At 44.2% G+C, this 24,297-nt stretch overlaps 1 protein-coding gene and 1 long non-coding RNA gene across 2 annotated transcripts in view; one reads left to right on the top strand and one right to left on the bottom strand.

Moving 5' to 3' along the window:
• usta (uronyl 2-sulfotransferase a) overlaps positions 1-24,297 on the bottom strand; it is a 181,335-nt gene that overhangs the window by 114,261 nt on the left and 42,777 nt on the right. The gene's annotated exons all lie outside the window — the stretch shown is intronic.
• On the top strand, positions 4,827-10,879 carry LOC139556659 (uncharacterized). Its single transcript, XR_011671161.1, has 3 exons — positions 4,827-5,250; positions 8,853-9,619; positions 9,791-10,879. It is a non-coding gene; the product is annotated as an uncharacterized lncRNA (long non-coding RNA).

The following is a 24,297-nucleotide window of genomic DNA, read 5'->3' as shown; positions in this document are numbered from 1 at the left end:
TGTGGTATTTACTTTTTTTTTTATTCCCCTGAAATTACATTATGTTTACACGGTGTGTTCAATAAAGACATGAAAAACGTAGAATTGTTTGTGTGTTATTAATTTAAGCAGACTGTGTCTGTCTATTGTTGTGACCTAGATAAAGATCAGATAGAATTGTATGACCAATTAATGCAGACATCCAGGTATTTCTAAAGGTTTCACATACTTTTTCTTGCCACTGTATGTATATATATATGATAACCACTGGAGCTTTTTGGGACAGTAATGTCCTCCAGACTATTTGGACGTCATATTGCACAATTTGCGTCTCCCCTATTTATGGTCAAGGCCAGAACGGATCCAGATTGTGTAAAATGAACATAATATTTGACATTTCATAGCAGATTAGGAGAATTTACGCAGCAGGTTAGGGTGATTAGGTTAAGGTTAGGAAAAAAGTTTGGGTTAGCTAAAATGCGAAAATATATTTTTAATGTTCATTTGACAAAATCGGGACCTCTTTTATGACCCCTTTTCGGCTTAGATTACACGGATGCTTTCAAGAAGAGGTTGTTCGTATTGATCTGTTGCCAGTGTTAGTTGAGTAGGCCTAGCCTAACATCGCAGAAAGGGCCACAAGGGAAAGAAACATCTCTGATATAGCCTATAAGCCTATGCCTCTATGTGCTCATTAATAGCCTAAATTATCACTATCCAATCTACTCATCACATTAGTCTGCAAATGTGACGATAGAGGCATGCAATCCTTTGTTATATTGGGGCATTTTTATGGTGAAAAAATTGCTTCCCCAAAACTTGAAAATCACACGACACATGCTAATAGATAGACTACAAGATATCGAGCTAGCTAATTTGGTCTACAGTAACTTAGTGTTGTTGTTAACACCTGGTTAGCATAACAGCGAAACTAAACTCGAAAATGATCACACTTGACTTACCAGTGATGAAATGACCCTAGTAAACCCTGTACTGACAGCTGTCTCGTCTTGCCGGGAAAAAAGGTTTCTTCGCTTTTCTGACCGTTCTTATCTCATTGGCGTCACCAACGGTGTTTCATGATTGCAGGGAATCTGTAAACATATTTTCCCCCATTGTCTTTCTTTCCTTGTAAGAGCAGCCAAATACTCCACAGAAAATTACTCTGGTGATGAATCAACTAGTTTTAGGCACTGTTATCATGCAGTTTGGGGTAGCCACTCGGTTGTAGTTGTCAGAAGAATGAATGCGGTGGTCTTCCAACATCGGCGCCAGGAGGCATTCTAGGTCAACTGCAAGCCCTCTATTAACCTTCACAGTGAATGCTTTTGTTGATACGTTTTGTGCGAATGAATATGAACATCGCCAGATTCATCCCCCCAAAATATTGCGCCTATTTAATACCCTTCCTGTTAATAGATCGCAAACAGCATACAACTGAGCTCAACGTTTGAATTGACACGTTCACGTTCTCATCCCTAGCCTAAAAATGCATATCAAGTGCAAGTGCTCCGTTTAGCTCACATCTGAAGGCCGGGGTGCAGTTAGGACGTTTTCTACTACTGCGGCTCGCTAAAATACCCGAATGATTATGATCACACTTCCTCAATTCAACTATTATGGCGACACTATACCAAAGACGGTTTAGAAACTTGGGAACCAAGCTCGAGTTGTCAGTGTAGCCTGTTATTGCCCAGACTTGTTAAAATATCTTCATGCCTAGAAAAAAAACTCCAGACTTCCATCATAACTGTCAATTTATTGAAAATAAAAAGAATTACAGAGGGCAGTCTGAGGAAAAAACAATCCCGTCCAAATCGTCCTCTGGAATAACGAACATTCTGCGGTAAAAAATACATACCAACGTTCTCTAGTAATATAGTCCCGTGCGAATAGGGCTTAAGAGTAGGCTTACAACCCCCCACTATGGGCTCTCACCACCACCGAGCCTTACACGCACTGATACAGTACATACAGATCACAGGAGGTTGGCGGCACCTTAATTGGGGAGGACGGACTCGTGGTAATGGCTGGAGCGGAATCAGTGGAGTGGTATCAAACGCATGGTTTCTATGTGTTTGATGCCATTCCATTTGTTTCGTTGCAGCCACTGTTATTCGCCGTCCTCCCCTCAGCAGCCTCCACTGATACACACACACACACACACACATACACACACCTATGCACGCAAAGATACAGCACACATACACACAAGTGCACGCAGTGTACTAACAAACACAGAGAGGACACATGCCACCGCTGTTTATTCATGCTAATAGGAAGTGCCACAGTGTCAGAATGAGGAAAACACCCTATCCCTAACCCATAACTCCCTTATGGAAATATGGCAATGGTTTGAGCTTCAGTCTACACTGTTAACTTGATATCGCCATGATCACGGTCAAAAGCACTCATTTACTATCAATTATAGTGGTTGATGAGGTCAATTGTGGCCATTCACAGTCAACTACGGTCAACGACATTCTTTCGGGATCAACGGTTCTCATCAACGTTCAAAGGCGTTCATTCACGGTCAACTGTACTCATTGAAAGTCAACAGCAAAAGTTCAAGGCCAATGGGCTACGGTCATTTGCGGACAGCCTGTGCTGCTCTGTAATCAGTGTGCCGTGTGTGTTAGTGAGGCGTCCACGAGGCTGTCTGGCCTTCAGGCTGGGTGAAATGCTTTTAGTCTCGTCTTAAAATACAAAGGTAGGAATCTGTTTGTCCACTCTACTGTTAGAGGGAGGCCCAACTCTCTGATCCGCTTAATTACAGTGCTAGTGGGAGGAGAGAGGGAGGGTGATTGAGGGAATCAAAGACTGAATGAAAGGAGAGAGAGAAATAATGAGAGTGACAGACAATACAGAGGGAGGAGAAGGAAAAGAGAGGAGGTGGGGCGAGAGAGAGAGAGCAAGAGAGAATAGAGAGGGAGGAGAAGGAAAGAGAATAAATTGGGAAAGAGAAAGAAAGAAAGATAGAGAGGATAAGGAGAAGAGAGGAAATGGAGAGCGTTTTGAAGTGGAGAGGGTAAACAATCCTAAGATCGATAAAACCAACATAATGCAGTTGGTGACATGCAGATACACATTCATATTCATGAGTGGAATTTGACAGGCCTCTGATGGATTGCCGCCTGTTTTTGGGGACAGGGGATCATCTTCCTCTCTCACTCACACAAACCCCCAACGAACACACACACACCCACGTCACCATTTCGGGGTGAATGCCTCATGGCTTTCTGAATGCACGGAGCATTGCAGCCGGGAATGCCAGGAATTGCTTGGGAAGAGGAACCCACACACACGTTTTTCCTGCTCTTCCAACCCCTTAATTTAGCTGGCAGACTGGGATCTTTTACACATATAAATAGACCAGCAGTAACACACGCCCTCTCACAATGGCTGTGGTGTGTGTGTGTGAGTGTGTGTGTGTATGTTTGCATGTTTGTCTATGTGTAAGTGTCTGTGTTTGTGCACACTGCGTGCATACTATGCTACACACTATGTTTGTGAGTGCCGGCTTCAACTCAATGTGGACTTGAATACCAATCCTCTCTCTAATTCAGCTCTGTTGGCCTAGCTGGAGCTAGCTAGCAGTGGTTAGCGGTTAGCTTCAGTCTTACCGAAACACCTGATTACAACAGAGCCAGCCTAGCGCTGCAAATTACAGACAGGCCCCAGAAAATCATCATCACACTAGTGTTGTATTGTTACAGTCCTATCCATAAGACAATGCTTTCTCACTGTCCACGTTTCAGGAAGCTATTTGTACAATACATACAGTACTGTAGTACAGCTTCACTCCAGTCAATTCTCACTCTCTGTCTCTATGGACTAAATAAAGTAGAGAATGATTCAAAACTGTGTCTACATAGTGAGCTCTCTCTAATCACCTCCTACTGTATCTACACTATGTCCATTTGGTGTCTGGTATCATATGTAACAACAATGAACTGTGGTTAGTCTCTCCCTGCTCAGAGCAGTAGCACTGACATGGAGTAGGGCCGGGATTCCATCCAATCGCGGGTTATAGTCATTGAGGCTTTTAAAAGACAATTATCCCACTTTCAAGGAGATCCCATTCACAGTGAACGCTGCATACGTCGGCTCAAAATCGAAATTGCCTTTAAAAGCCGAGATGCCTATAACCCGTGACTAAATGGAACCCCGGCCTAGGTCTCTGTTGTTTAGGAGAGGAGTCATCCCTCAGCAATGTTGTGTTTGTTTTATACTCCCCAGAGTGTGGTCTCTTAGTGGATATACACATTCAAAGCTTCAACATGTTCTCCTTCCTCCCTCCAGCCGATAAGACCTCCGCCATTCACACAAACAGACAGTCAATAAAACTTAACTGTGACAGCTCATGACCGCTTTCATACTGTCATTTTGACAAATGACGAGAGCTCATAGTCAGCTCGCACGGTAATTAGCAAGCCTACGCAGCCACATATTCGCGCTGGACGTGGGGTGTGAGGTCGAGCCGAGATTCCTCACGCATCGAATGGACGCGCAAATAAAAACGACACATACTCGTTCGGTTATGAAGCCGTACATATGCAAGCATGCACGCACGCACACACACAGAGAGAGAGAGGGCAAAAGGATGCTGAGGATTCAGTGCAGCAGTTCCAGGCAATGGTTTTGTAATCCTCTGGCTGGGCGTGTAATGGAACTGCATGTAGTGATTAGAGACAGTCGCTGTTCTCCAGCTGGCCGTAAACACAGCCAAGTCAACCAGTGTATGTATGTGTGTGTGTGTGTGTGTGTGTGTGTGTGTGTGTGTGTGTGTGTGTGTGTGTGTGTGTGTGTGTGTGTGACTATGTCTCTGCGTGACTGACAATGACCTTCACTGTACAAATAATAGTGTACGTAAGTGAAATGGGATGCTGTGCTGTTGTATAGGTGCGTGTGTGAGTGAGTGAGTGAGTGAGTGAGTGAGTGAGTGAGTGAGTGAGTGAGTGAGTGAGTGAGTGAGTGAGTGAGTGAGTGAGTGAGTGATTGAGTAAGTGAGTGACTGAGAGCGTGTAACAAATGCCAGCGTGGTCAGTGTACTCTGGGTGACTGGCGTGGGATCAGAGTCCTGTACAGACTTCACATCTGATCCGGAGGCTACTGCACTGTCTTGTCCAGGAAATACTTCACAAGGAAGACATTAACACACACTGCCGACAGAGGACACCAGAGAAAGAGAGAAAAAGAGTGGAAGAGAGAGGTTCACTGAGGAGGAAAGACATATACAAAAATTGAGACAGAGCAGTAAATAGAGACACGGTAAGAAACAGTGAGAAACATTAGACATTGCTTAGGCTTGACCAAATCAAGGGGTGAGAATTTGCGTGAAGAATTTGTACAATTTGCTGTCGAGTGATAAATGTATTTACAGGCGAGAGCTGTCCAGCTGGCACCAGACAGAGCCAGTGCTAGTCCCTGATCCAGCCCACGCATGCATGAAGGACTGTTGTGTACTGATGTGGACTGACTGACTGTAGTGGTTCTGGGCCAGGCCAGTCTGGACCAGGCCAGTGGAAACGCTACACAACCTGGATCAGGGCCAGTAAAACCAGGCCAGAGAAATCTTGATGTCTTTTAAAGGGTCGCAGCAATAGTGGTGGATTGTGTGTGTGTGTGTGTGTGTGTGTGCGAGTGTGTGTGTGGGTACATGCTTGAGTGTTACAGATCAGTATTGGCAGTATTGGCAGAAAATATGTCTGCTTCTTCAGTGGTAGAATCAACCAGTTCACTTCACCCAGAGTTTATACTGAGCTCTGAGATGACCTTTGACCTCTTATTATGCCTCTATGGCGGGAAGTTGGCCCAATTCAACCGAAAATCAGCTTACATTCCTACATTCACTGTAATCTTAGGTAATGCAATTGCAGTGGGATGTTTCTGACAGAGTAGGGTATAAGTTGTCCTTAAACACTGATACAGGGTCAGAATTGTCTTCATACCCCTAGTAGTTATGGATATGATAGGGAGTAGATCTTAGATCTGTGGTCAAGAGCCACTTCTACGTTCAGCATTTCTGACTGAAGAGGGCGGAGCTTTTGGTCTTACAGATCAGAGACAGACAAACACCCACTCTCTCAACTGTCAGGTAGAGCCAGACACACCACTGGTCTCTCTGGACCAATTGGGTGAGATTAGGGACATGACCCTCTGTCCTACAATCAATACAGTATGGCTTCTTGGAAGTAGAGGAGTTTGTGTGTCTTTAGAGGAAGTGTTGTTAACTTTGGACTAAAGTTCTGCAGCACTCAAGATGTCTTGTTAAAAGATCTGGATAAAAGTGGCTTTATTCAGCATAAAAAGAGGGCTTGGATGTACCGTACTATGGAAGGAGGTTTAAGCAGGGGGTTTTGTGGTTCCTTTGTTCAGAGGTTAGTGAACAGAGTGGATAATACTTAGCAGGTAAATGAGTTCATTGTCTTGTAACTTTAAAATGGGCAGTTCTATGTTTTAAGCTCTTATTGAGAGACGATTGGAGGAGGCAAGTCCCTCTGTCTGTCAAAGGAGCCAGGCTTTAAGTAAATCCCATCACCCACCTGAAATGAGAGACCAACTGAGTCTTAAGAGTATAGCAGTACATTTCCAGACCCAGGTGATAATATGTATGCGTGCGTGTGTGCGCTGTATGCTTTATTTGTGTACATTTTCAGTGTGTGTGTGTGTGTGTGTGTGTGTGTGTGTGTGTGTGTGTGTGTGTGTGTGTGTGTGTGTGTGTGTGTGTGTGTGTGTGTGGAGCGCATTTCCATATAAAAAGCTCCATAAGCACTAACATGTGAGGTTCATAGGAGCAAATAAAATATGGTGTCAAATTAAAGCTATTTTTAAGAAATAAAGGCATATACGTATAAATAAAAAAATCCTAAAAATGTGAAATAAGCAAAGGCTTTGATTTCTGGTCGAACGGATTGAAAAGGGGGTCTTAGAAAAAATATAGCAGAAAAAGTCTTAAAATGCATTAGAAATACAGTATATCAAAACACAATAATGTTGAAGAAAAGACCCCTGCCAACTAATATCAACATTTATATTTAGTTCTGCAGAAATTATTTGCCTCCTGTAATTTTATGAAATATTGTAAAGTGTCTTGATATTTAAAAAATGTTATTTTTAATGAGGAAGGATAATTAAAGTTCACAGAAGTAACAAGTAAAGGTAGACCTATCAATTACTGTCACGTTCCTGACCTTATTTCCTTTGTTTAGTCTTTGTTTAGTTGGTCAGGACGTGAGCTGGGTGGGCATTCTATGTTTTGTGTTTCTATGTTGGGTTTGTTGTTTGGCCTAATATGGTTCTCAATCAGAGGCAGGTGTTTGTCATTGTCTCTGATTGGGAACCATATTAAGGTAGCCCGTTTTCACTGTTGGTTTGTGGGTGATTGTTCCTGTTCGTGCGTTCATGTGTTTTATGTTCTCTAGTTCAGGACAGTAGCTTCGTCGGTTTTCGTCTGTTTATTGTTTTTTGTTCGTATTGAAAAAAGTGTTTCAATAAATATGGAAACGTACCACGCTGCGCTTTGGTCCTCCTCTCTTTCCACCGACGAGAGTCGTTACAATTACCTATAGTGTTTTTACTGGTCATTTGGTTTATGATTTATTAAGTAATTAAAACGCGTCATTCTGTAAACAAATCGGTAACAGAATTGCCCCATAATCTGTAACAGAATGACTGCAACTAAATTGGCTACAATCGGAATTCATAGTAGTCAAGTTGAGGTCTTCTCGGGTCCAAAAAACGAGACCCGAACCGTATTGGACACATTCAATTCTTACCCGACCCCGACAGGACCTAGTCATTAAAAACAACATCTATACCTGATTCGAGGTGGACCAGATCCGACCCAAAACTTGTTAGAGATGAGAGAGAATCGGATCTAGCCTGGTTGCCTTCTCGGTTCAGTTATTACATTCCACTTGCCACTACTGTCATTTGCCAAAGAGACATTCTATCATCAATGAGCTTGAGGAGAACAGAGGATTTGAACGTGATTGGATAACCATTACAGCTGTTATCAAATCACAATGTTTATGCACATTAGACTGATAGGAAAACTTAAGACATATATTTGATTGGAAACATTCTAACATTGAGCATTCTAACATTGGGCATTGTAACATTGGCCTAATAAATTTGATTGTAAACATAAACATTGGGGGCGGGGAACACAGAGGTTTCGCCTTTAATGCATTTTTACCACCTGCCAATGGGATCACATCACACCAGAGAAGCTCTCGCCATTCAAACTTCCCTGCCAGTTCAATGTGTAAACGATGTAGCCTATTTTATATACAAGCAAGTGCAAGGTGCTTCTTTCCTCAAATATGCAGTACTGGTCAAAGGTTTGGACACACCCACTCATTCCAGTGTTTTTCTTTTTTCTACATTGTAGAATAATAGTGAAGACATCAGCACTAAGAAATAACACATATGGAATCATGTAATAACCCAAAAAGTGTTAAACACTGGAATATTTATTATACAAGGGGACAGGCCAGGGCAGGTCAAGGGCAGGCAGAGTTCAGTAATTTAGGGTAGAGTCAATGAGGTACAGAACGACAGGCAGGCTCAGAACCCGGGAAGACTAGACAGACTCGAAAACGGGTAAACACGCTGACAAGACAAACTGGCAACAGACAAACAGAAAACACTGGTATAAATACACAGGGGATAATGGGGACAAATGGGAGACACCTGGTGGGGGGTGGAGACAAGCACAAGACGGGTGAAATAGATCGGGGTGTGACAGGTGCATCTCGTGTTGATAGCAAGCCCCAAGCCTGATGGAGAGGAGAGGTGTGTGTGAGTGGATTATGACACACGGATATATATATTTTATCTAATTAATTGGTGCAATTGTTATTTTTCAGATCTGTGAAGATTGGGTACGCACTTGCACAGCAGTCAACATGCCCCTTTCCGAAAGTGATCACCCCTCCATGAGGCAGTTTTTGAAGGAGAAAGTCATCAATGGAGGTGCCATCCATGGATACCACCAGCAACAGGAAAAGTACTTGGGAGATGTCTACCTGAAGGTGAAGGGAAGAACTCAAGCAACATCTTGCAGGGAAGCCAGTGGCAGTCATCTTCGATGAAACTCCAGAGGTTGAAGGAAGATGTGTACTAAACATCATCGCATCACTTGAAAAGGATACCTCGGAGAGAATTCTTGCCTACCTCGACAGAGACAGTGTTTCTGGGGCAGTGCAACCATTCAACAGTTTCCACGGCGGTGGTGAAACGTCTACGTGACGACAATATCACCAATGATGACGTCATTGTCTTTGACACAGACAATACTGCGTACATGAAGAAAGCCGACAGAGCTGCACTTCAGTCGTTGTTCCCCATCTCCCGGCACATAACATGCATGGTTCCCATCATGAATCTGATAAGGATTGCTCTCTGCAAAACTTTTGATCAGCTGGATGCATTTACGCTACGTTTTTCGCAGATGTTTTACCAGCACGCAGAATAAGATACCTTTACCTTCCTCACCACCAAACTGGCAGGACGGAAGAGAGCAACTATGGCTCCCAATCCATGTGCAACACACTGGATCTCATGGTTCTCAGCAGTGCAGTACCACTCACAGCTGTTTGGCCTCTACAAGGGGTTCATAAAGATGGAAATACAGGTATGATTTAAATATACTTGCCTTCTACAATTGCTTAAGTCATTGTCATTTATATCATTGTAATTATGCAGAAAAAAGTGGCATACATTTTTTGAAAGCTGTGATGGCATTTCACAGTGAGTATAAGTCATATTTCTTTTGTTCCTCTTTTTTATTCCTTGTCATTCACAGGTGTGTGGCCCGAGGTGCCCCAACAGTCTGTAGAGAAACTCCCATGAGATGCTACAAGACCAAGAGCAGGTTCAGTCGCTGCAGATTCAGCTGAACATCATGGCAGACATGTTCAAAGTCGTCCTGCAGCTTCTCGACATCTTCCAGAGCAGACGCCCGTGACAACAAAGACCTTTCACTATTTAGAGGACTTGCAGATGAACATTGCAGCCGTCAAAGAACTACAGTAGGAGGCTTGTTCACACTGCTTTGACGCAGTTGACGACGTACCCTTTGCTGTGAAAACAAAAATCTTGAGCACCGTTGAAGAGGCATACAGCAATGCAGAGGAAAAACTCCATGGCAAACTGTCAGATAGTCAGCCTGCCCTGGAGCTCCTCCAAGAAGTTAGGGTGTTTGATCCACGTCACATTGCGTTCATGGATGACAGAGTGTCCAGCTAGAAGGCTATTACAGGCTTCAGTAAGGTGCCACGAGATGAACTGGATGCCTACTTGACCAATGTAGGACCAGCAGCACTTAGAGCCACAGTGAGTGGGGTGGTGGATTTGGATATCTTCTGGGATGGACATCAAGAGAGACTTCCTGTGCTGAGCACCCTGGCCAAACGTTACAAAGATGCAGTCTCAAACTCAGCTGATGCTGAGCGAAGCAACAGTATCGACGAGCTTGTGTTGTCCAGCCGTAGGCGATCAACCTCCAACGACAACCTACGAGCCTTGGTCTTCATGTACCACAACCGACGACTCCACAGTGGAGCAAATGATATGGAGGAGGATAGGGAGGATGAAACGGAGGATGAAATGGATGATTACACTGAGATATAGGCCTAGATGAGCTAGGACCTTGGTCACCCCCACCTCTCGTTATGTGCAGAAAAAGATGTGTTTGTTAAAAAAAAAGAAACAGCCCAAAAGATTTGTCTAATTGTTTTCATGAAAGATGAACTTATATATTATGTCTTAATTACAGATTGGACCACAGGTGTTTCTTTTGTCCTAGTTTAATATTTTTTAGTACCTACAGATTATGGGGGCATGCATTTTTTTTATGTTGGAACTCTGAGCTAGCTTCCACCCCTTGTTTTTGTTTAGAGCTGTTTGTTTAGGAAAATAAACAAAATTGAGCACTTTAAATGTTTCTAATTGTATCCCGCTTAAAATCGTCCTAAAACTGAGCACATATTACTTTTTAAGGCTTTATATGAAATGAACGTGAAAAAAAAACCTTGCAAAATGTATGGCAGAATTTCAGAAAAGCTACTGCAAAATCAAGCATCTGTGGCTGCAGAAATCACAAAAATGTTTTGCGAAATCCTGGAGGGACTCATAATAATATATATTTTTTTAAATAGTCCTCCCGAGTGGCGCAGAGGTCTAAGCAACTGCATCACAGTGCTAGAGGCATTACTACAGACCCGGGTTCATTCCTGGGCTGTGGCCGGGAGTCCCATAGGACGGCACAGAATTGGCCCAATGTCGTTAGGGGAGGTTTTGGCTGGTGGGGTTTTACTAAGCTCATCGCGCTCTAGCGATTTCTTGTGACGGGCCGGGTGCCAGTTGAACAGTGTTTCCTCCAACACATTTTAAGCTGGCGCGTGGTTAGGCGGAGGACGCACTACTCCACCTTCGCCTCTCCCGAGCCCGTCGGGGAGCTGCAGGGATGAAACAAGACAAAAAAAGAAATACCAGTATGGCTGACTTAGGATCAGCCATAGGGCGGCGCACAATTGGCCCAGCGTCGTCCTGGTTAGGGTTTGGATTGGTTTACCAAACACGCTAAGAAAAATAGCTATTTGGACATAAATGATGGACATTACCGAACAAAACAAACATTTCTTGTGGAAGTGGGAGTCCTGGGAGTGCATTCCGACGAAGATCAGCAAAGGTAAGTGAAGATTTATAATACTATTTATGAGTTTTGTTGACTGCACAATTTGGCGGGTAACTGTACAAACTCCTTTTGTGGCTGAACACTGTTCTCAGATTATTGAATATTGTGCTTTTGCCGTAAAGCTTTTTGAAATCTGACACAGCGGTTGCATTAAGAACAAGTGTATCTTTAATTCTATGTAAAAAATGTATCTTTCATCAAAGTTTATGATGAGTATTTATGTTATTTGACGTGGCTCTCTGCAATTTCTCCGGATATGTTGGAGGCATTTCTGAAGAAGGCGCCAATGTAAACTGAGGCTTTTGGATATAAATATGAACTTTATCGAACAAAACATATATGTATTGTGTAACATGAAGTCCTATGAGTGTCATCTGATGAAGATCATCAAAGGTTAGTGATTAATTTTATCTCTTCTGCTTTTTGTGACTCCTGTCTTTGGCTGGAAAAATGGCTGTGTTTTTCTGTGATTTTGCGGTGACCTAACATAATCGTTTGTGGTGCTTTCGCTGTAAAGCCTATTTGAAATCGGACAGTTAGGTGGGATTAACAACAAGATTACCTTTAAAATGGTATAAGATACATACATGTATGTTTGAGGAATTTTAATTATGAGATTTCTGTTGTTTGAATTTGGCTCCCTGCACTTTCACTGGCTGTTGTTGTATCATCCCGTTAACGGGATTGCAGCCATAAGAAGTTTTAACTGACTTACCTAGTTAAATAAAGGATAAATAAATAAATAAATAAAAAGGATACAACCCTGGTTTTCAACAGCTATTCATACCCACAAAGCAGTGTCCATTATTCTACATATTGGTTGGGCTAGGATAACAGTACTTTAGTTCTCAGGGCGAGAGACATAACCACAAGATGGCTACTAGGGCTTTGTCTCACTTTGCCTTTCCTTGATTACTCAAATCCTATCTGCTCACCTGTACTGTATCACAACTGTATTAGAATAGAAGGTACAGTTGAAGTTGGAAATTTACATACACCTTAGCCAAATACATTTAAACTCAGTTTTTCACAATTTAACAATCCAATGAGTTTTGCGAATGTATCATGAATAGTAGTAGACCTTACCGTGAAATGCTTACTTACAAGCCCTTAACTCTATTTCTTGAACTGCAATGTTGGTTAAGAAAATATTTACTAAATAAACGAAATAATTTAAAAAAATAAAAAAACAATATTGAGGGGGTACCGGTACCGAGTCAATGTACAGTCTTCCTCTGACACCGCCTAGTATAGAGGTCCTGGATGGTAGGAAGCTTAGCCCCAGTGACGTAATGGGCCTTACGCACTACCCTCTGTAGCGCCTTATGGTCGGGTGCCGAGCAGTTGCCATACCAGGATGTGATGCAACCGATCAGGATGCTCTCGATGGTGCAGCTGTAAAACTTTTTGACGATCTGGGGACCCATGACAAATCTTTCCAGTCTCCCGATGTGAAAAATATGTTGTCGTGCCCTCATTACGACTGTCTTGGTGTGTTTGGACCATGATAGTTTGTTCTTGAAACTCTCGAACCCCTCCACTATAGCCCCGTTGATGTTAATGGGGGCCTGTTCGGCCTTCCTTTTCCTGTAGTCCACGATCAGCTCCTTTGTCTTGCTCACATTGAGGGAAAAGTGGTTTTCCTGGCCCCACACTGCCAGGTCTCTGACCTCCCCCCTATAGGCTGTCTCATTGTTGTCGGTGATCAGTACTTGTGTCGTCAGCAAACTTAATGATGGTATTGGAGTCGTGCTTGGCCATGCAGTCGTGGGTGAACAGGAACTACAGGAGGGGACTAAGCACGCACCCCTGAGGGGCCCCGGTGTTGAGGATCAGCATGGCAGGTGTATTGTTTCCGATCCTTACCACCTGGGGGTGGCCCGACAGGAAGTCCAGGATTCTGTTGCAGTGGGAGGTGTTTAGTCCCAGGGTCCTTAGCTTAGTGATGAGCTTTGTGGGCACTAACGCTGATCTATAGTTAATGAACAGCATTCTCACATAGGTGTTCCTTTCGTCCAGGTGGGAAAGTGCGATTGAGATTGAGACATCTGTAGATCTGTTGGGGTGGTTTGCGAATTGGAGTGGGTCTAGAGTTTCCAGGATGATGATGTTGATGTGAGTCACTGACGTGAGTGCTACGGGGTGGTAGTCATTTAGGCAGGTTACCTTTGCTTTCTTGGGCACAGGGACTATGGTGGTCTGATTGAAAAATGTAGGTATTACAGACTCAGTCAAGGAGAGGTTGATAATGTCAGTGAAGACACTTGCCTGTTGGTCCGCGCATGCTCGGAGTACATGTTCTGGTAATCCGTCTGGCCCTGCGGCATTGTGAATGTGAACCACCTGTTTATTGGTCTTGCTCACATCGGATACGGAGAGCGTGATAACACAGTCGTCTGGAACAGCTGGTGTTCTCATGCATGCTTCAGTGTTGCTTGCCTTGAAGCGAGCAGTACAGTTGCACACGCTAGAGTAGAGTGCAGTATAATTTACTGTACTGAACTATACTCTATTGTACTTTACCATACTGAACTATACTGAACTCTTCTATACTCTACCATACTGTGCTGCACTGTACTCTACGGTGCTGTACTGGGGGTGTAGCTTATTAGAATAATAGACAGTGTGTAGAATAATACCCCAAAATGCAAAGGAGGATGTACCATTTGTCTACCTTTGTGTACCTATTCAGGATACACCACCATGAAGAGAATGAGATTAAGAATTATGCATTTCTGTATAGTACAGATCAGAGACCCCTGATGCTAAATGTATATTTGTAAAATGTTATGGGGAAATTGTTGAAAGTAATAGTGCATGGAGTTGTATAGTTTGTTTAACTTTTATAATCAATGATTTTTGTTTGGCATACGTTTACATAGAAAAATCTGAGTCCCCGTATCATTCTATTATCGTGGAATTACCCTGTATATTACCTCAATTACCTCAACTAACCGGTGCCCCCGCACATCGACTCTGTACCGGTACCCCCTGTATATCGCCTCGCTATTGTTATTTTACTGCTGCTCTTTAATTATTTGTTACTTTTATTTATACTTTTTTACTTATCTATTTTTTACTTAACACGTATTTTTCTTAAAACTGCATTGTTGGTTAAGGGCTTGTAAGTAAGCATTTCGACTTAAGGTTGTATTCGGCGCATGTGACAAATACAATTTGATTTGACCTGATTTGTACGCGAGTGTTCACCACCTCACCTGTGCTGTGAGCACATTTTCAGACTGAGGTGACCGTTTTGGATGATGAAGTTTGCTTTCCACAGAGAAGGAACACATTCCAACAGAACTACCTCAGAGTTCCCCCCCTGAGAACCTACCATAGTTACTGTCAATCTGTTACTGTAATTTAAATTGTTTTTCTGTAGTATTGGTTACAATTCTGCTACACTATGTCACGGCCGTCGAATGAAGAGGACCAAAGCGCAGCGTGGTGAGCGTACATATTCCTTTTTATTAGGATGACGCCGACAAAAACAATAAACAATACAAAAACGACTGTGAAGCTTAAGGCTATAGTGCCACAAACAAAGACAACTTCCCACACAGAAAGGAGGGAAAAGGGCTACCTAAGTATGGTTCCCAATCAGAGACAACGATAGACAGCTGTCCCTGATTGAGAGCCATACCTGGCCAAAACATAGAAATACAAATAATAGAACTAAAGAACATAGAATGCCCACCCCAAATCACACCCTGACCAAACCAAATAGAGACATAAAAAAAGCTCTCTAAGGTCAGGGCGTGACACACTACCGCAAGGCAGTTTGATAATTAGTCCACAACAGTATGTCAAAGTAGCACTTGTGTTACTATGGTGGTATTTTATTTAGTCTCCTCTTGTGAAGATGAGAGTTGAGGTGACAGACACAAAATGATCACGTTTTTATATGATTGACAGGCAGAACTAAAGGGCAGTTACATAAAGTTGTGTTTAGAGGTAGGCTGCCTGACAGTTTTATTGGATGTTTCTCTATGTTCCTCATTATTTAGGTTGGCAGGCAGCAGTATGACTTGAGCTACTCTACAAAAAAACTTGCATTGTTTAATTTTTTTTATAAAAATCTCCTCTGCTGTAGGATAAATAAGGTGGGCTGGGTCATACTGTGTGTGTTTGGACAGTAACGCAGAAATGTTTAGAGTTGTGGTCATTAAAAATCATATTATATAAAATGTTGTCATTGCTTAATTTGACAATAGAGACTGGGTAAGGTCTGCAGGGAAACGGAAAGAACAGAGAGTGAGAACCTGGTGTATTCATCTGCTAGCGGCCTAGAGAAGGTGTCATACCAACAGCGCACTTGAGCAAGAGGGGCATGTTCATCACACAGTGGTAAGACAGTACAGAGAGAGAGAAAGAGAGTGTGCGAGTGAGAGACAGAAAGAGAAAGAGAAAAGCAAGTGGACAAGCAGTCGTCTCCACACCACCAAGCGTCACTCCAGTCGTACACGTACACACACAGTGCACATGGAGAGAACATCACTCAGACTAAACACAGGGCAAAGCCAGTGGCCATAAAACTGGTCTGCTGCTGTTACACAGAATACAACCAGAACCTTAGCAACCAGAACCTCAGCAGGCACCCTTTGAGCTGGAACGCTACAACACACTGAAATGCTGAGCTTGAGCATCTACAGACAATGATACTAGTGTCGCCTGCAACCAAGTACTACCTGTAGCCCATTTACACAGAATAACACAGAGCCTGAAAAGAATAGTCAAGTCCATCTGAACTGGTGAACAGGTGGCTGTTTCAGTAGAGCAGTGTGGTACTTTAGAGAGAGAGAGGGGGATGGGGAAATGGTAAACTGTCCCGACTTTTTCCATTTTCCTAACATTCCTGAGTTCATGTAAAAACATTTCCTTAATCTCAGCAGAGAGTCACGCTTCATTAGGGAGTGATTATTCCTGAGGGGGCACAAGCACGAACACACAAGCACACACACACACACACACACACACACACAGGGGACAAATGCGCAATGGTCCTGAGTTTCATCTTCAAACACTTGGAACACCAACAGAGGAGAGAAGCCTTAAAGACTTTCTTAAAATGACCCTCAATGCTTTCAAAGTCACTACAACTGGCAATGTAATGTTATAGCCTTGATGTCAAGCACGAATAAGATTCCACACATGTTAGGGTATTACCACATTCTTCAGAATGTGATACAGTATCATTTCAGTTTTCTTCATTCACAAAAAACCTCTGTGACAAATGAATGAATATAAATATTTGGACACGACAAGTCCCCCAGCTGATGCCCATAGAATACTGGAAAACAACTTGGTTGGCTCTCCTCTCACAAAGAGAACCAGAGAGGGGATTGGGTAAGCTAAATAAAACTTAAAAAGTGCCCAGTGTTACATTTCCCCAAACTAGCAACTAGCGGTTGAACAACATGGGCTGGGCATCGCTATTCTATCTGCCCTACTGTATATTTAAGGTTGCTATTTTAGATCTCTATATTTTTGTCATGGGCATTCAATTAGTGTAGCAGACAGGCTTGTGGTTACCGTGCCATGGCATAAAGATAGGCAGAGAACCTATAACAAGGTACAGCGGCGATGCTCCCACTTAACACCACATTTATTAACTACCAATCACTTATTAAAGATGCACTATGTAGAAATCGCTCCGCCATTTCCTGGCTGCTAAAATTCTAATAGTTCACCTAATTTCAGACAAAACAAGCAAATATAGTGTGGAGAATCATTGTACCATCTAAACCGCTGTAAAATATATTTTCCATAACCCCAGATATTGTATTTTCAGCTGTTTGAAGCTGGTGTACAAAACCAAAAATAAAAGACCAAAAATGATAGAAATAGCATAGAAATAGCGCACATAGAACAGATCTACCACATCTTAGACTTGCTTTCGATGAGAATGACAGATCTATAACTCACATTTCTATATGAATTTTGTCAGGTCTCTCAAAAAGTTACATATTGCAACTTTAAGTTAACAATGTTTCTGAGGACTAGAGACTAGAGGTCGACCGATTAATCGGCATGGCTGATCAATTAGGGCCGATTTCAAGTTTTCATAACAATCCGTAATCAGCCTTTTTGGACGCCGATTACATTGCAATCCACGAGGAGACTGCGTGGCAGGCTGACCACCTGTGTCACGTTCCTGACCTGTTTTCTGTTAGTTTTGTATGTGTTAGTTGGTCAGGACGTGAGTTTGGGTGGGCAGTCTGTTTTGTGTTTCTATGTTGGTTTAAGGGTGACCTGATATGGCTCTCAATTAGAGGCAGGTGGTTTTCATTTCCTCTGATTGAGAGCCATATTAAGGTAGGTGTTTTCACATTGATTGTTGTGGGTGGTTGTCTCCTGTGTCTGTGTATGTTGCGCCACACGGGACTGTTTTCGGTTTTGTTTAATAAATAATATGTCAAGTTACAACGCTGCGTCTTGGTCGAATCACCACTCCTCCTTTTCGTATGAAGAGGAGGAGGAATTCCGTTACAGAACCACCCACCAACAAAAGATCAAGCAGCGGTGTAACGGGAGGAAGGGACAGCGCAAGAAGGAGGAATGGACATGGGAGGATATTTTGGACGGCAAGGGTTGCTACACATGGGAGGAGATTCTGGCTGGTAAGGATCGCCTCCCATGGGAACAGCTGGAGGCAGCTCGGAGAGCGGAGGAAACCGGAGAGAGGAACCGGCGTTATGAGGGGACCCGTCTAGCACGGAAGCCCGAAAAGCCCGTGAGTACTACCCAAAAATTTCTTGGGGGGGGGCTAAGAGGTAGTGGGCCAAGGGCAGGTAGGAGACCTGCGACCACTTCCCAGGCTAACCGTGGAGAGCGGGAGTACGGGCAGACACTGTGTTACGCAGTAGAGCGCACGGTGTCTCCTGTACGTGTGCATAGCCCGGTGCGGGTTATTCCACCTCCCCGCACTGGTAGGGCTAGATTGAGCATTGAGCCAAGTGCCATGAAGCCGGCTCTACATATCTGGCCACCAGTGCGTCTCCTTGGGCCGGCTTACATGGCACCAGCCTTACGCATGGTGTCCCCGGTTCGCCTACATAGCCCGGTGCGGGTTATTCCACCTCCCCGCACTGGTCGGGCGACGGGGAGCATTCAACCAGGTAAGGTTGGGCAGGCTCAGTGCTCAAGGGAGCCAGTACGCCTGCACGGTCCGGTATTTCCGGCGCTACCTCCCCGCCCCAGCCCAGTACCACCAGTGTCTACTCCACGCACCAGGCTTCCAGTGCGTTTCCAGAGCCCTGTTCCTCCTCCACGCACTCTCCCTATGATGCGTGTCTCCAGCCCAGTGCCTCCAGTTCCGGCACCACGCACTAAGCCACCTGTGCGTCTCCAGAGCCCTGTACACACTGTTCCTTCTCCCCGTACTCGTCCTGATGTGCGTGCCCTCAGCCCGGTGCCACCAGTGCCGGTACCACGCACCAGGTCCATAGTGCGTTTTGAGAGTCCAGTGTGCCCTGTCCCTGCTCCCCGCACTAGCCTGAAGGTGCGTGTCCTTAGCCCGGTGCCTCCAGTTCCGGCACCACGCAACAGGCCTACAGTGCGCCTCATCCAGCCAGAGCCATCCGTCTCCCCAGCGCCATCTGAGCCATCCGTCTCCTCAGCTAGCCATGAGCGTCGAGAGCCGTCAGCCAGCCATGAGCGTCGAGAGCCGTCAGCCAGCCATGAGCGTCGTGAGCCGTCAGCCAGCCATGAGCGTCGTGAGCCGTCAGCCAGCCATGAGCGTCGAGAGCCGTCAGCCAGCCATGAGTGTCCAGAGCCGTCAGCCAGCCATGAGTGTCCAGAGCCGTCAGCCAGCCATGAGCGTCCAGAGCCGTCAGCCAGCCATGAGCGTCCAGAGCCGTCAGCTAGCCATGAGCGTCGAGAGCCGTCAGCCAGCCATGAGCGTCGAGAGCCGTCAGCCAGCCATGAGCGTCCAGAGCCGTCAGCCAGCCATGAGCGTCCAGAGCCGTCAGCCAGCCATGAGCGTCCAGAGCCGTCAGCCAGCCATGAGCGTCCAGAGCCGTCAGCCAGCCATGAGCTGCCCCTCAGCCCAGAGCTGCCATTAATCCTGAACTGCCCCTCAGTCCAGAGCTGTCTCTCTGTCCGGAGCTGCCCTTCAGCCCGGAGTTGCCCCTCTATCCTGAGCTACCTCTCTATCCTGACCTACCTCTCTGTCCTGAGCTACCTTATCCCGGTGCTGCCCCTGGTCCCGGTGCTGCCCCTTATTTTCATGTTATCCTGTAAATTAAGTGGGTGTAATAGGAGGGTGGTCAGTCGGAGGGGGAGACGTAAGCTGGGATTGACTATGGTGGGGTGGGGACCTCGCCCAGAGCCTGAGCCACCACCGTGGTCAGATGCCCACCCAGACCCTCCCCTAGACTTTGTGCTGGTGCGCCCGGAGTTCGCACCTTAAGGGGGGGGTTATGTCACGTTCCTGACCTGTTTTCTGTTAGTTTTGTATGTGTTAGTTGGTCAGGACGTGAGTTTGGGTGGGCAGTCTGTTTTGTGTTTCTATGTTGGTTTAAGGGTGACCTGATATGGCTCTCAATTAGAGGCAGGTGGTTTTCATTTCCTCTGATTGAGAGTCATATTAAGGTAGGTGTTTTCACATTGATTGTTGTGGGTGGTTGTCTCCTGTGTCTGTGTATGTTGCGCCACACGGGACTGTTTTCGGTTTTGTTTAATAAATAATATGTCAAGTTACAACGCTGCGTCTTGGTCGAATCACCACTCCTCCTTTTCGTATGAAGAGGAGGAGGAATTCCGTTACAACCTGTTACGTGAGTGCAGCATCAAAAGGACCTTGTTGCTGCAAGGAGCCAAGTTAAGTTGCTAGCTAGCATTAAACTTATTTTATAAAAAAAAAAATCAATCTTCACATAATCACTAGTTAACTACACATGGTTGATGTTATTACTAGGTTAACTAGCTTGTTCTGCGTTGCATATAATCAATGCGGTGCCTGTTAATTTATCATCGAATCACAGCCTAATTCAACTTGATTTAACAAAAGCACATTCGTTAAAAAAGCACAATCGTTGCAATAATGTACCTAACCATAAACATCAATGCCTTTCTTAAAATCAATACACAAGTATATTTTTTAAACCTGCATATGTAGTTAAAATAAATTCATGTTAGCAGGCAATATTAACTAGGGAAATTGTGTCACTTGCGTTAGGTGCAAGCAGAGTCAGGGTATATGCAGCAGTTTGGGCCGCCTGGCTCGTTGTGAACTGTTGAAAGGCCATTTGTTCCTAACACAATTTTACATAATTATGACATAATATTGAAGGTTGTGCAATGTAACAGTAATATTCAGAGGTGTGGCCTCGAGTCACATGACTTGGACTCGAATCAGACTCAACTTTAACACCAATGACTCGTGACTTGACTTGGACTTGAGCCTTATTTTTTTATTTCACCTTTATTTAACCAGGTAGGCTAGTTGAGAACAAGTTCTCATTTGCAACTGCGACCTGGCCAAGATAAAGCATAGCAATTCGACACATACAACAACACAGAGTTACATAAATAAATAAATAATAAACAAAACATACAGTCAATAATACAGTAGAAAAATAAGTGTATATACAATGTGAGCAAATGAGGTGAGATAAGGAAGGTAAAGGCAAAAAAAGGCCATGGTGGCGAGGTAAATACAATATAGCAAGTAAAACACTGGAATGGTAGAAGAATGTGCAAAGTAGAAATAGAAATAATGGGGTGCAAAGGAGCAAAATAAATAAATAAATACAGTAGGAGAAGAGGTAGATGTTTTGGCTAAATTATAGATGGGCTATGTACAGGTGCAGTAATCTGTGAGCTGCTCTGACAGCTGGTGCTTAAAGCTAGTGAGGGAGATAAGTGTTTCCAGCTTCAGAGATTTTTGAAGTTCGTTCCAGTCATTGGCAGCAGAGAACTGGAAGGAAAGACGACCAAAGGAGGAATTGGCTTTGGGGGTGACCAGTGAGATATACCTGTTGGAACGCGTTTTACGAGTGGGTGCTGCTATGGTGACCAGTGAGCTGAGATAAGGCGGGCTTTACCTAGCAGAGACTTGTAGATAACCTGTAGCCAGTGGGTTTGGCGACGAGTATGAAGCGAGGGCCAACCAACGAGAGCGTGCAGGTAGCAATGGTGGGTAGTGTATGGGGCTTTGGTGACAAAGCGGTTTGTTGAGTAGAGTGTTGGAGGCTATTTTATAGATGACATCACCGAAGTCGAGGATCGGTAGGATGGTCAGTTTTACGAGGGTATGTTTGGCAGCATGAGTGAAGGATGCTTTGTTGCGATATAGGAAGCCGTCCAGAGTAGTGATGCTGGACGGGCGAGTAGGTGCGGGCAGTGATCGGTTGAAGAGCATGCATTTAGTTTTACTTGCGTTTAAGAGCAGGTGGAGGCCACGGAAGGAGAGTTGTATGGCATTGAAGCTCGTCTGGAGGTTAGTTAACACAGTGTCCAAAGAGGGGCCAGAAGTATACAGAATGGTGTCGTCTGCGTAGAGGTGTATCAGAGAATCACCAGCAGCAAGAGCAACATCATTGATGTATACAGAGAAGAGAGTAGGCCCGAGGATTGAACCCTGTGGCACCCCCATAGAGACTGCCAGAGATCCGGACAACAGGCCCTCCGATTTGACACACTGAACTCTATCAGAGAAGCAGTTGGTAAACCAGGCGAGGCAGTCATTTGAGAAACCAAGGCCGTCGAGTCGGCCAATAAGAATGTGGTGATTGACAGAGTCGAAAGCCTTGGCCAGGTCGATGAATACGGCTGCGCAGTAATGTCTCTTATCGATGCCGATTATGATGTCGTTTAGGACCTTGCGCGTGGCTGAGGTGCACCCATGACCAGCTCTGAAAACAGATTGCATAGCGGAGTAGGTACGGTGGGATTTGGTAATCTGTTTGTTAACTTGGCTTTCGAAGACCTTGGAAAGACAGGGTAGGATAGATATAGGTCTGTAGCAGTTTGGGTCTAGAGTGTCACTCCCTTTGAAGAGGGGGATGACCGCGGCAGCTTTCCATCTTTGGGAATCTCAGAAGAAACGAAAGACGTTGAACAGGCTACTAATAGGGGTTAATTTTAGAAAGAGAGGGTCCAGATTGTCTGGCCCGGCTGATTTGTAAGGGTCCAGATTTTGCAGCTCTTTCAGAACATCAGCTATCTGGATTTGGGTGAAGGAGAAATGGTGGGGGGACTCGACCTTATGACTCGACCTGACTTGATACCCTCCCCAAGCCCAAATATAAAAAATGATGCTATTAAAAAAAGTGTGCAGCGCATCAACTCTTCATTTAACGGATTACAGTTTGAATCGGACAGCAGCCAATCAAATTGTGCCAGCTGAGAAAAAGTTGTGTGTGGCAGTGCAGAGGAACGTCGGCGGGTGAATTCAGATGGAGCCCTTGGAAAGATGATACCCAAAATTATATACAAAGACGAAGTTGTATCAACAAAAAAACGGATTGCAACTTGCAAAACATGCAGGAAGAAAATTACAGACGGAGGCGCAACAATTTCCAACTTTGTTCGACATTTGAAGCTGCACAAAGAACGGTAAGTCGTGGCTAATATAGCCGACAGCTATATAATTTATTACTTTACTAGTGTGTCATGTAGGCTAACGCAACATTAAATAAATGAGCCTCCACACAGTCAGTCAGGGCGGGAACGTGATCATTGTACCCAAGATTGAGCTATAACTGGCTAGGCAGTTGGTAGCCTAAATCCTGCCTGATGTTACTGCTGTTCCTAAAACCATTGACATACGTTAGCCTACTGTAACCACACAGAGAGAGAGAGAGAGTGTGTGTGTGTGTGTGTGTGTGTGTGTGTGTGTGTGTGTGTGTGTGTGTGTGTGTGTGTGTGTGTGTGTGTGTGTGTGTGTGTGTGTGTGTGTGTGTGTGTGTGTGTGTTTTAAGGTTGGGCGATTGTGTACAAGCCTATTGCGCCCCATAGCGATCCTTGATAGTCGATCACTATTGGGGGGGTGTGTCTTTCTCATGGCTACCCATGTATTTCCATGGAAATATAAAGTTTATTTGGAAAGTAATAAATATATAGATATTTTTAAAAGCATTCATGATTTGCATAAATGTAATATACTATTACTCTTGTTAAAAATATGAAATGGTATTACATTTGGTGAAGAGCACATTATGACTCGAAACTCAAAGTTTAGGACTTTAGACTTGACTTGATACTTGCCTGTCTTGACTTGGGACTTGAGTGCTAAGACTTGAGACTTACTTGTGACTTGTAAAACAATGACCTGGTCCCACCTCTGGTCATATTTAGACTTCGGGTGGCCACCCGTTCGATAAAATACGGATCAGTTCCGTATTTCACTGAAAGAATAAACGTTTTGTTTTCGAAATGATAGTTTCCAGATTTGACCATATTAATGACCAAAGGCGTCTATTTCTGTGTGTTTATTATATTATAATTAAGTATATGATTTGATAGAGCAGTCGGACTGAGCGGTGGTAGGTAGCAGCAGACTCGTAAGCATTCATTCAAACAGCAGCTCTTAGCAATTCTGAGATGCACAGCGCTGTTAATGACTTCAAGCTTATCAACTCCCGAGATTAGGCTGGCAATACTAAAGT

The sequence above is a fragment of the Salvelinus alpinus genome, chromosome 27, assembly GCF_045679555.1.
Source record: "Salvelinus alpinus chromosome 27, SLU_Salpinus.1, whole genome shotgun sequence".
In the NCBI taxonomy this organism is placed as follows: domain Eukaryota; kingdom Metazoa; phylum Chordata; class Actinopteri; order Salmoniformes; family Salmonidae; genus Salvelinus; species Salvelinus alpinus.
Note: the sequence above shows the minus strand (reverse complement) of the source record. Positions and strands in the feature narration are given on the sequence as shown.